General features: G+C 56.1%; 1 protein-coding gene across 1 annotated transcript in view; it reads right to left on the bottom strand.

Annotated features, from left to right (window-relative positions):
* Window positions 1-13,326, bottom strand: part of SSTR5 (somatostatin receptor 5) — a 591,623-nt gene that overhangs the window by 566,254 nt on the left and 12,043 nt on the right. The gene's annotated exons all lie outside the window — the stretch shown is intronic.

Here is a 13,326-nt window from a genome sequence, read left to right on the forward strand (position 1 = left end):
CTCTGGGTACCCCACCCCCCTGCCCTTCCCGGAATAAGCCCCAAAGCAGCAAGCTGGGGGTCGGGATTTCAGGTGCGGGTGGGGTGAGGTGGGTGTCCGGCTGCTCCTGGAGGAATTCCCTTCCCTGGGGACCGCAGCGACGGGTGACATCCCATCCGGTGTCACTGGAGGCAGGGTCCCCCGGGTGCCACTGGCCGGCCCCGGCCTTCGCTCGGAGCGATAGCACGGTCCGGTTCGGCCCGGCAGCGGGTGCCACTAACCAGCCCAGGCCCCATCCTCGGGGGTCCCAACGCACCCGGGACCCTCTGCGAGGTGACTGAAATGTCGCCGGGGTCCCCTCAGCCACCGAACGCTGAGGCTGACTCCAAACGCCTTCCTCTTTACTCTCTGAAATCAGCAGCGTCTTAATTAACAGATTAATGTAATTAGCTCTTTTCCTAATTAGATCCCCGGAGTTTTCCAAGACCCAGAGGGCGGGGGGGGGGGGGGGGGGGCTGGGAGCGGAGCGGGATGCAGGTACCGCTGCACCGGGGGGCAGTGATGCTCTTGCACTGCTATCCGCTTGAACTGTGACAGGGACAGCACAGCTGCAGGGTGACAATGCTGCAGGGTGACAGGGCTGCATGGCCGCAGGGGCTGAGGGGTGACATGGCCACAGAGTTGCTGGGTGACACAGCTGCAAGATGGCAGGGCTGCAGGGTGACAGCAAGGCTGCAGGGTGACAGGGCTGCAGGGTGACAGGGTGACACAGATCCCCAGCTGCAGGGTGACAGTGCTGTAGGGTGACACAGCTCCACAGCTGTGGGGTGACACAACTCCCCAGCTGCAAGGTGACAGTGCTGTATGGTGACAGTGCTGCAGGGTGACACAGCTCCCCAGCTGCAGGATGACAGGGCTGCAGGGTGACACAGCTCCTCAGCTGCAGGGTGACAGTGCTGCAGGGTGACACAGATCCCCAGCTACGGGGTGACATAACTCCCCAGCTGCAGGGTGACAGTGCTGCAGGGTGACACAAATCCTTAGCTGCGGGGTGACAGTGCTGCAGGGTGACAGGGCTGCAGGGTGACAGGGCTGCAGCAGGATGGGGCTCTGTGCCCTCTGGTGGCCGCTGCTCGGAGCCGTCCCGCCCGGGAACTTCTCGAAGGGAAGAACCAACCCATGGATGCAGGAGATCGCGTCCAACTCGCAAGGCGAAGGTTCCCCAGGGAATAACGTCGGGAAAAGGAGGGGAAAAGGGGGGCAGGAGGGGAGGCGGGGAAGGCTGATGATGAGGAAATGAGTCTGTTACCGGGAGCAGTTTGATAAATAAAAACGCATCCAAAACCTGCCGGGCAGCACTTGCCAGCTCTTGTTGGGTTTCCATCAGCTCTTCCAAATGGGAACAATTTCACTCGGGGCGAGCGCGGGTGGGACCGGCTCCAGCTCCCTGTTTGGGTTGGGGGGGGTGGTGGTGGGTGTTGTTGTTGTTGTTGGAAAATGCCAATTTGTCAAAAATGGAAACGTTTGGCAAGAACATACCCAATTTAGACAAACTTGTGTCAAAACACAGCCGGGGAGGCTGAGGAAGGGAAAAGCACCGCACACCCATCCTCCTCATCCTCAGCGCAGGGGGATTCCTCGGGACATTTGTCACCAGCTGGGCACGGTGGGAGGAGCAGCGTCTTTTCTTTTTTCATCTGCAAAATTAGCGGGGAAAAGGCTTAAAACTGTGAGCTGGGGGCTTGCTGCTGGGGCCAGGCGGGGAGGGAAAGCACCCAGCAGCTCCGGCTCTGGGGTTGTGCCCCAGGATTCCCCGTGTTGGGAGGAGCCGGATGGTCCTGCAGGAGGGTCCCCAGCCTCAGCCGAGACCCCCCCAGACAAGGGCTGGCTCCTGTCCTGCCGGCAGCTCAGGTGATTAAGGCTGACAAGCAGTCAGGTGCAATATTTTAGCAATATTCAGGTGTTTTGTCAGAAAAAAAAATCAGTTCTGCACCCAGCAGCGCTGGTGCCCCTGTCAGGAGCAGGGACAGGCGCTGCCGTACCCCAACACCTCCCCTGGGCCCCAAGGATGGATCACACCACGTCCTGGGTCACTGCATCAGTCCCGGAACCTGGCTCTGCACCCTCGGGTGGCACCCACGTCCCCAGGGGGACTGGCAGCAACCCTGGCACGGTGGGTCCCCAAGGTCACAGCAAGCAGGAGCCCCTGAGCTGCTCCGGGAGAAGCAGCTGACGGTGTTTGGGACTGTTCCAAGCCTTCCAGGGGGGTGCAGGACCCACCACCAGATTTACAGGTGGCCTCAGGGCCACCTTTTGTTGGTGACAGAGCCCGGCTAAGCCCCACGACCCCAGCCCCTCCTCCAGAGACCTCCCCTCTGCCCGCAGCCTGGGTGCTCGGGGATTTCCCCGCAGTTTGTTATCCCAAAGAAAGAAAGGCAAGGGCTCAAAGGGATCAGCGGGGATGAAATATGCTTTGGAAACACAGGAGATCATTTAACAGGTCACCTCCCCAGCGGAGTCGGCCAAGCTGATAAAGGCAAGCAAACTTATTAAGGCGCTCACAGCTTGATTCGAAACGGCTGCTCCCAAGGAGCCAATTACTGCCGGCAGCTCCAGCCCAATTAGGAAAGCTGTTTCCCTGATTACAGCGGTGTGTTGGACAAATACAGCCCAGCTCCTCAGGTTCAAGAAGCAGCCCATAAAAAAAAAAAAAAAAAAGGAGCTCGGTGAAAGCCGAGCCGGCACCAGCAGCTAAGGAGAGGGGAAGCCCATCCCTGGCGATGCAGGTGTCCCTGTCCCCAGGTACCACAGGGGGTGGGATGCCCAAGCCACAGACAGGGTGACACTCAGCAGCTCTGTGACTGTCCCTGAAACGGCACAGCCCCCCCTAGGACAAGGAGATGGGACCTCTGAGCTGTGGTCCCCACCAGGAGATGGGTCCCGGGGTCACCCAGATGGTCATGGGCAGAGCCACCCATCTGTAGTGTCCCCTCCAGGGTCTCAGCAAAGATGACCTCTGGAGCCCCTTCCAAGCCAAAGCATTCCAGGATTCTATGACATCAGTCTTTCCCCAGAGATCTCCTAAGATCTGAGGTTGGGAAGAGAAACCCCCCCCACCCTGATCCTCATTGTTACGGAGGGCGTTTGCCCTGGTCCTCTTAGAGGCAAAAACCCTGATGTGACCATCAGCAGCCAGGGCCAGCCCAGCTGGGATGGGCACAAGGCCCAAAGAGGAGGAATAAACTGTGTCTCCACTAATTGGGATCAGGGTGCAGCAAGTAGAGCTGATCCCCTCCATCACCTGGGGTGAAGGAAAACACCAACACCTTCACACAGAGGAGGAAAAATTAACCCAAAACTCCATCCATCATCCAGGAGGCTGATCCACGCTCATGGGGTTGGGAGGGCCAGGGCTGAGCTGCAGCTCCAGTGTCTTCCCATCCATCCATCCATCCATCCAAAGCCTTCCCCACAACTGCTCCAATGGGTTTGCCTCAAAATCCTGGCACGGGGCCACCCCTGGGGTGTAGCACAGCCCCTGTTATTAAAATGTGTGACAGCAGCTTGAGATGGAAAGTGAAGTTGTACATTCTCCATCTGAAACTCCGGGAGGAATTTCAAGCAGGGGGAATGCAATTTCCAGCCTGGAGGAGAGCCAGCAGCACCAGGGCGAGATTTTTTCTTAATATGGTTTTGCAAAACTCCAACGTCAAAAAATCGCCCGGAGCTATAGCAATACCAGCGAGCCCGAGACAGCCCTGCTCGGGGTGGATTTGCACAACAAAAACACCCAAGAACTCCAACAACCCCCTGTCCCTGCCCTCACCGGGGTGTCTGGCCTCCTCAGCTCCCTGCTCCTGCCCCATCTCCACTGGGATTTGTAAGCTGAGCCACACAGAAGCTGCTAGGACCAGGGCAAAGCTGTTACCCTGCCCATCCTGGGAAGGGAGCAGCGTCCTGGGAGTGAAAGTTTTGGCAGGGAAAGGCCAAAAAAATGCCCAATGGGCCGGCAGAACCTGGCTGCACCACGCAATGTCCCGTCCTGCAAGGACAAAATGTGCTGAAGGGAGGGACGTGGCTTCTGGCACTTGCTCCTTCTTCAGCCCAGGGGAGCTCAGCAGCTCCACTTGAGCCATAATGGCATTTTTGGGGTAATGCCCCTGGATCCATCTCTGCCCCCCATGCCAGCCCAGGGAACTGACAGCACAGCAGCCCTGGCTGGAGTTACAAAGGGAGCCTTCCCCCTGTTTCTGCTTTTGATTTAAATAATCCCAATACAGGGATGAAGCAGCCAAAACCCACCGAATTTATTTCATTTCTTTATATATATATATAAAAACTTGAATTAAAAAACAATAATGTAGATGAAATGTGCGATGTTTATTAGAGGAGGCAGAGCAGCAGAGGATCTGAGACAGCCCCCCAGTAACCAAACCCCTGTTCCCAGGACTCCAGCTCTGAACTGGGCCATCCAGAGCCTCAGCCAGCTTCCCCACAGCATCCCAGCTCTGCCGTGCCCCCTGTTTCCTTCCCAGTTCCCAGGAAAACACAAACAGGGGGATGGCTGCAATTATTCCCTTATTGGTGCCCTCCTGGGTGAAGACACAAGAGTGACACTGGTGTCACATTTTCCCAGGAGGGAAAAGCTGCAGGGATGGGGAGGAGGCATAGAAGCACTGAGCACAAGCTCAGTGGAACCGTAATGCCATCGTTCGTCGCTGGTCTCATTTAAAGTTAATTAGCTGCCCAACAGCCGTGCCTCTAATGAGTTCGGACGCAGCCCAGCCAAGGCTCCGGTCAGCCCATCAATACCTGGGTGACAGCAAGGATTGGTTCTGCCAGGGGTTTTCTCCACTCGGTGCTTATTTACACTAAATATTAACTCCTGGTTGGGTCAGGGGGAGAAGCCAAACCCAGGGGAACCTCGGAACCAGACCTGACTCTGGCAGCACCAGGGCAAGGATGGGGCCAGACACAGAACCACAGATGGTACTGGCAGACACAGTACCATGCCACGCTGAAGTTGTTCCTTGTTTCTTTTTTTAAAATACACCTACGATAGGGTCACCACGTGCTTTCATCCCACTTTTTTTTAGCCTAAAATTGGAGCCGACCTCATTTGTGCCATTCCCCTCCCAGCATTCCCCCCTGGTGCTGGGCTGGAGGCTGGTCTGAAGGCACTGGGACAGCACTGGGGAGACTGGGAGGTGGACGAGTACCCCATGAAATGATGATGATGATGATGATGATGATGATGATGATGATGATGATGATGATGATGATGATGATGATGATGATGGAGGGATGGCAGCCCCCTGCCTGGCATCCCCCTGCTAAGCTCACCAGATGGAGCTGGAGCCTAGGCTGAGTTTTCCCACGTGTTGGGCTGGCAAAGCCAACTCCGAGCCATCACCTGGGAGGGCAGAGCTGGGGAATCCCATCCTAAATGCTCTCAAAATCCTTAGGAACAGGGCTGCTCCCTCTCAAGCAGTGAGCCAGCACAGCTGGGCTGCATCCTCATCGTGCTTTGGCTTCCCCCGAGCCACAGCCAGGGAGCCCAATCACTGCAGGAACCAGCCTTGTATTTTTATTTTTATTTTATTTTTTCTTTACAAACAAATTTGTTTATAAGTTCCCTCTCCTAAAAAACAAAACAAAAAACCCCAACAACAAAATCCCAACACATTCAGGGGCAGGGGGGTGTGTGTTTTCCTTCTTTACCTTTAAAATATAATCTCACCAGGTGCAGATGGCTATGTTTACGAGCCTGTGAAGCTCTGGCATGCACGCTGTTAATTCCTTGCACAGGTTGGGGGTAGCTTGCGTTTGGCTCTGGTTCAACCAAATATCCCATGGCTAAAGGGAGCTGAAGGTGTGGGATCGGGAAGTGCAACATCTGGAGCAGAGCTGAGCGGCGATGCCCAAACGGGAAGCAGTTTTGAAGAAAATGTCTCAAATTGATGGAGGGAGGGGAAAAGCAGAGTTCAAAGGGCTCCCCAGTGAGGAGGGAGGGAGGCTCCCGAGTGTCCTGTCAGGCGTTTGGGTTTTAGAAACGGGGAAAATAAAAGAGGGAGGCAAAGCCTCTGGATTTAACCCCGTCCAGGTGCTCCCCAGCAGAACCTTCTCTCCTGCTGCCGCCCGAACTTCAGAGGTTCTCAGTAGCAACAGAGGGATCAGGTTGTGGCTTTGGGTCAGGATCCTGACTCCTAACCCTTCCCAGCCAACCCTGAGCTCTCCCTGCATCCTGCGGGTGCCCCCAGCATCACCCCAGCAGCTCCGTGTCCCTCCCACCAGAGGTCAAATCCTACACACAGGTAATGAGGTTTCGTTGTCCCTTCCCATTGCCTCTTCCAGTCTTTATTCTGCAAAACCCCTACGGCAGCAAAATATCGCACCATTAGGAGCAACTAATGAAGGGATAATTGAATCGGGTAATGAAACCAAGGAGCCAACCCTCTCCTTCCCCCAGCCGGCATCATCTCTGCTCCCGGATTACTCCGCTGCGATCAAAGCCTGAGCTGCCGGTGGGTCACGCTGGAGACATGTGTGACCCCACTTTCCGGGTGAAAAACACCCGCTTTCCGGCAAACCTTTGGGTGTCACCCTGGGAGCGGGGAGAGGCGGGTGGGAGGGGGGTGGGAAGGGGGCCGGGGGGACCCTCGCTGCCTGCCGGGAGCTGCCGTGCCTCGCCCAGCGCCAGCCCGTCCCGCTCATCTCTCATCATCTGCCACGCACATGCTGAAGCAATCAGGGGCTGGAAATCCTCCAAAACGGGCGAGGGTGCAGGGTACGCTCGCCTTCCCACAGCCCCGGGGCTGCAACACCTCCCGCAGCCAAAAAACTGCAGGTGCTGGGGGGCTGCGAGCACTCCCCCCCCACAGCCCCGGGATCCTGCCCCACACATGGCCAGGGCAAACCCCAAAAAGCCTCATTTAGAGACAAAAGCCTCTTGGGGGGGAGGATCCCCCTTTCCCGGGGGACAGCTGGTTCCTAGAGCCGAGGCACCCACATGTGCTGTGTGACATCCCCCCCCCTCCGGGTCCCATCCCCTCCCCAAAAAGGCAAGCGGGGGCTTGTCCTTGTCAGCTCTGGGGAAGGAGCTGGGGATCTGTCTGGAGCTGGGCTGACGACAGGAGCTTTCAGGGAGCTCACCTGGGCTGGCAGGGATGGAGCTGGGGTTCGAGCTGCTGATAACCTCAGGCTCAGCAGTCCCAGACCCACATCCCTCCCAAAAGGGCTCATAGTACCCAGCAGCATCCCACGCCTCAAAGCCTCGAGCCGTTTATCCTTGGAAGAGACCTCCAAGATCATAAAATCCAAGATACATCATTGGATTCAGATGATCTCCAAGATATATCTTTGGGGTGTTTGTGCACCCCGGATAAAGCCCCAGAGGACTGGAGAGCCACCAAGCCTCAGCAGGGGAGCACAGGAGCACCCCCACTTCTCCAGGGCGCTGTGTACACCCCCACCCAGGGGCTCACCCAACACCTGAAACAATTTCTGAGCACAGGAATGCAAAACACTGGGAACACTTCTCAGGATGACACCCGAGGGGTGGAACCCAGACAGACATCTGTCCATAGGTCTGTCCCTCCTGCACCAGGGCTCCAGTACCCACTGCAGCAGCAGGAGGGGACCAGACCAGCCTGGCACTGACATTTCCCAAACAACTTCTTCTCATGCTGGGGCCTCACGCAGCTGCAGCCAGGCTTTTGCATCCCAAGCTGCCTGGCTGAGGTAGGAGAGCTGGACAGACAACAAGCAAAGGGCAGCCAGGGGGGCTCAGACACGGACCAGCTGCCCACAGCCCCCCCTCTCCAGACAGGGACGTGTCTGTGATAAACTCATTGGCTCTGCTCCCCAGGGCATCCCTCTGTCCCTCTCCTTTGTGTCCCCCCCATCCTTGGAGCATCCCCGGAGCAGCCAGGGCTGCCTGTTGGAGTGCCAGGAGCCCCGATGATGCTGCCCCACCCCATGCGGCACCAGGCACAAAGCTGGAACACGGGGCCAGGCCCCCCCAGCCCCTCTCCTGCTGCCCCCCACAGCAGGATCAGCCCCCAGGACCCCCCATCCCAGGGCTCCTCTGAACACCCCGTGGTCATTTTTAACCTCAGATCTCTGGCGTTATTAACAACATCCATGTGGGGCTGGCTTCCCCTGGGGGGTAACATCTGGGGGATATTCATCACGGCCACCACAGGCTGCAGCCCCCCACTCTCCCCACGGGGTGGGATGGGTCACATCTGAGCACCGAGCTGCTTGATGTGGAGTCATTAGCATGCACAGACTTCCAGCCCAATTACTTGACAGATGAAATCAAGATCCCTTGGCTTTATTGTTTGCATCTGGAGGGCTGCATCCGCACACACTCCTCCTCCTGCCTCCTCCTCCTCCTCTCTCCTCAGCGTGGCTATGCCAGCCTTGGCTTCATCTGGATGTCATTTACCACGACGTGGCAGATGAGAACATATCAAAGACACCATAATACAATTAGCCCTACACAGCAGCAATTCCCCACAGCACCTTCAGAGGGGAAAGGATGCACCAGTTCCCAAGCATCCCAAGTTCCTCTTCTGCATGCTGGTTTTTCCTCCCAGGAGCACAAGCTTTGCCTTGGCAGGAGAAGGTTGGTTTGCTCTCCTAGCAAGCACCCAGGCTGATCACCACAGCCCTGGTTGCACTTCCAGTTTTGCAGCCAAGCTGCTGTTCTTCCACCCATTTCACACAAAGGAACGATTATGCTTCGTTTCTCCCCATTAACACGTTCAACAGCGTCGAGCTTGCTTTAGGAGAGGATGAAAAAAAAAAAAAAAGGAAAAAGAAAAAAAAAAATAGTTGCATCAGAAATATTTGAGGTGCTGAAGTCAGCAGGCAGGTGTTGGGGCCGCCCTGGCTGCCGGCAGTGTGCCAGCCCAAGCAGAAAGTCCCTAATCCTCCAGCCCATCATTGGAAACAGGGAAAAAAAAAAAAAAAAAAAGGGTGTGGGGCTCACTCACACCTCGGGCAGTGCCTGCCAGCCACCCCACCGATGGCTTTGGCTTTGCCTCTGGAGCAGTAGAGAAGAGGGGAATTCTGGTCAGGAGTCTCCCACGGAGGAGTTGAGGCTTTACCAGGGGCTCTGCAGGACGTGGGGTCCTCCTTGGCCATGGGCAGAGAGCAGGGATGGCCCCAGCTGCTGCAAAGCCATCATCCCCAGGGCAGAGGTGCCAGAGGTGTCCCCAAGGCAGAGGTCTTGGTGCTGCCCCCAGGGCAGAGGTGCCAGAGGTGTCCCCAAGGCAGAGGTCCCGGTGGTGTCCCCAGGGGGTCTCTCCCGACACCCGGGAAGGTGCCCGAGCAGCCCCAGGGCCAGCCCAGAGGCCTCGGAGGCAGGCACTGAGCAGCAGGAGGAATTTGGGTTTCTTTCTTCCCCTGCAGCACATCTGTCCTTAATTTCTTTGGGGGTTTCACTCCAAATTCTTCAGATTCTACGGCAAATGCTTTGCAGTCCTCAGCTCCCCTCGCCTCGGGGCTGCCCGCAGCCAGAGCAAAGGGAAGGGAGAATCCCAACCCTTGCACATCCAAGCAGCAGCGAGGCAGTGGGAGCCTTTCCCAGGAGCTGTGCCAGCCCATCCCTCCAACCAGCAGCAGGGGACGAGGTTTTGGGGGGCAGGGGACACCAGCCTGAGCACCAGCCCCCATCCATCCATCCATCCCTCAGGATGTGCCACGCTCCACACAGAGCACTGGGATCCCGAGTTCTGACCCGTTTTGGGCAACACCTGGACCTGCCCATCCCACCCCAGAGGCACGGGCATGGCCACGGCCCTGGGCATCCCTTCCTCTCCCACGCCAGCAGCAGCAGGGGGGTGCCCGCCTTGTCAGAGCCCTGCTGGGAGGTGCTGCCCTCTGCTCTTATCATTTCTAGCCACAAATCCCTTGTTTTGCCCCAATCTTGCAGCCAGAAGGTGTTACCTCTGGGCTACAAGCAAATCACAGAATCCTAGAATTGTCTGGGTTGGAAGGGACCTCAGAGATCATCAAGTCCAACCCTTGATCCACTCCCCCCGTGGTTCCCAGCCCATGGCACTCAGTGCCACATCCAGGCTCTTTGGAAAGATCTCCAGACACGGAGAATCCACTACTTCCCTGGGCAGCCCATTCCAAGGTCTGATCACCCTCTCCAGAAAGAAATTCCTTCTAATCTCCAACCTAAAACGCCTCAGGCTGGGGAGCAGAACCAGCGGGGCAGGGGCACCCGCGGGGTGGTGATGCTGCTGCTAATTAGCTGCTAATTTTACAGACTTCTTTATGATTTGTTTCACCTTTCCCATGGGCCCTGCAACCCAAGCTCTCCTGGGGGGCACCGGCTCGGTAGTAGGTCCTTGGGGACAGCGGGGTGGCAGCACCCTGTCCTGTCCCGGGCAGGCAGCGGCAGGTCTGAGGCTGAGCTCGGGGTGGTCACAGCTTCCTTAGACCGATCCCAAACATCCCAAACCTCCCTCCCCCGTCATGCAAAGCAGAAATTCCCACCCCGAACCACGCGGGGTTGAAACCGAGCCCGGTCCGGCAGCCCGGAACCACAGGCACGTTCAATCTGGGCTCAGTTTTGAAGATTTAAGCAGAACCTTGGCTTGCCCCGGGCTGTCAGGGGGAAACGCGGCTCCTCTCGGGAGCCCACATCCAAGCCAGGGGGCTGCTGGGGATCAGGATCCCGCGGCTGGCCTCAGAAATGGAGAAATTCAAGGAATTCCTCGCATATTTTGGCAGCCGGGGCACGTGAGCAGCTGTAATGGGAGACACGACCCATTTGGGGGCTGCTGGCAAACCCTGCTGTGGTTCCCAACCTTCCCTCCTGGGGACAAATCCCTCCAGGCGCTTCCCTGATCCTCACCCACCCGTGCTGGAAACCCCCAGCTCCTGTTTGGGAGGCTCCATCCAGCCCGGGGGCTGGGCACTGCTGGGGGGCTGCAGGGTACCCAGCAAGATGGAAGCAGTGGGATGGGGGGGGTTTCCCTCCCAGGAAAAAAGTCACCCACTTCCAGTTGGCCTGGAACAAGGTAGAGAGCAGGAATAAGAATAATAAAATGAATAAATAATAATAAAAATCAAAATCAAAATAAAAATTAATAAAAATTAAAATGAAAAATAAAATGAAAAATAAAATGAAAAATAAAATGAAAAATAAAATGAAAAATAAAATGAAAAATAAAATGAAAAATAAAATGAAAAATAAAAGTAATAAAAATAAAAGTAATAAAATTTATAAAAATAAATAAAAATTATAAAAAATAAATAAAAATTATAAAAATAAATAAAAATTATAAAAAATAAATAAAAATTATAAAAATAAATAAAAATTATAAAAATAAAAGTAATGCCAAACAAACAGGTCCTGTTGGGGGGGCACAGGAGCTCCGGAAGCAATCAGGCTTAGTGAGGAGCCCTCTGGCTCCAGACCACAAATTGCTCCGGGGGGGGGGAAATCCCCTGGCAAAGGTTCCAAAGGGGATTCCTTCCCATGGGAAACCCATCAGGGTGCTGAGACTCCCCTCCCCAAAATCCCCCCCTCCCCATCACCACAGCTCCAGCTGGGATGCTCAGGAGCCCCAGTGACACAGTTTCTCTGTTGTTGGCCTGGGGGGCACAGCACTGATAGAGACCCCCTCCCCAACAGCCCCATCCCACACCACTGCCTCCCCCCACCCCTCAGCACTTGGGGAGCAGCTCAGCCCCATCAATGCCCACCCCAAACCGTGCACCCAGCACCCACACACCAGCTGTGCGGGCAGGATCGGGCCCACAGCACCCCGGGGTGCAGCAGCAGAAGGACCCCCCAGCCTCATCCCAGACCCCATCCCCGGGAGCTGGGCACATCCCTGATCATCCCATCCACTGAGCAAACCACGCCAAGCTCCCCATGCCCATCACCCTCTGCTTCTGGGCTGGGAAAGCTGCCCCTCAGGGTGCTCTTTATCAGGTCATTAATTAAAGGGAGCTGTAATGAGGCTGATGCAGCCCAGCTGATAAACTGAGACCACTGGGGGGGGGGAATGGTGGAGAGAAATCAGAGCTTTTTGGGTGGTGTCTCCCCACCTCGGTGGTCTCATGGCCAAGGCTGAGCCCACCAGTGACACCAGAACCTCCAGTTCCCACCCCACAGAGCTGTAGGGTGATGGGATAACACTGACCAGCTCCATGGGGGCTGCTGGTCTCCACCTTCCCTCCATGGATGAGCTGAGGACCAGGGGGGTCCTGGCCAACCCTGGGAGGCTGAAAAACTCTTGGAGCAGCATCCCTGCAGTCCCTTGGGCAGGAAAAGCAGAGAATCCAGTCCAGCATCTCAGGAGCATGAATTCAATGAATTATTTTAATTAAGTGCTCTCCCAGTTATGTGAGGAGCTGACAGGAAACCCTTGGCTGGGCCCATCCCATGGGATGGGAGCTTCATTACCCCATGGCCCAGCACCAGCCTCCTGTTTGCCCACACCTGCACACCCCCTGCCCACTTCACAGAACCCCAGACTGGTTTGGGTTGGAAAGGACCTTAAAGCCCTCCCAGTGCCACCCCTGCCATGCTCAGGGACCCTTCCCACAGCCCAGGGTGCTCCAAGCCCCATCCAACCTTCAACACTGCCAGGGATGGGGCAGCCACAGCTTCTGGGGGCACCCAGGGGCTCAGCACCCTCACCCCAAAGAATTTCTTCCTAATTTCTTCCTAATTTTTTCCTAGAAGTTTCCCAAAGATTTTCTTCCTAATTTCTTCCCAGAATCTCAGACCAGGAGAAGCACAGAACACAGGGTTCCTCTCCTCCCCTCCAGGTGGGAAGCAGCCGGGGTCAGCTCATCCCAAGAGCCAGATCCAGGGATCCATGGCCAGGCAGAGAGGAAAAAGGAGGAGGTGGCTGGGAAAGGCAGCACCTCCTGCATCACACCCCTGCCAGAGCCCCCGTGCTTGGCTCCCTGGAGCCAGCGGCTTCAATTAATCCAAGATTAACCAGCTTGAGCTCTTACTTTGAATTTTATGCCTGTGAGATTTGATCTTATTTATTTTTTTTTAATTTTTTTTTTTCTTTAAAGAGCAGAGACATGAGTTTCCAGCAGAGCTGTCACACTGCTGGCAGGCACAGCCCAGCCAAGACGTCAGAGGGGAGCAGGGATCCAGTGCTATGCACGCACTTAACATAATCCCCTAAGAACCCCAGGCAGCCCTGAAGACACACGTCTCCAGCCTCCTCCCCTCTTTTCATAGATTTATTCCCTCCTGGTGGCTCCCCACTCTTTATTTTGCATCTCCTAAGGATCCAGTTCCAACCCCTCGCCCAGAGGTGACCACCCCAGCCCAGCACCCACAGCCAGAGCTGGAGG

Source organism: Calypte anna, chromosome 14 (assembly GCF_003957555.1).
Source record: "Calypte anna isolate BGI_N300 chromosome 14, bCalAnn1_v1.p, whole genome shotgun sequence".
NCBI classification, from domain to species: domain Eukaryota; kingdom Metazoa; phylum Chordata; class Aves; order Apodiformes; family Trochilidae; genus Calypte; species Calypte anna.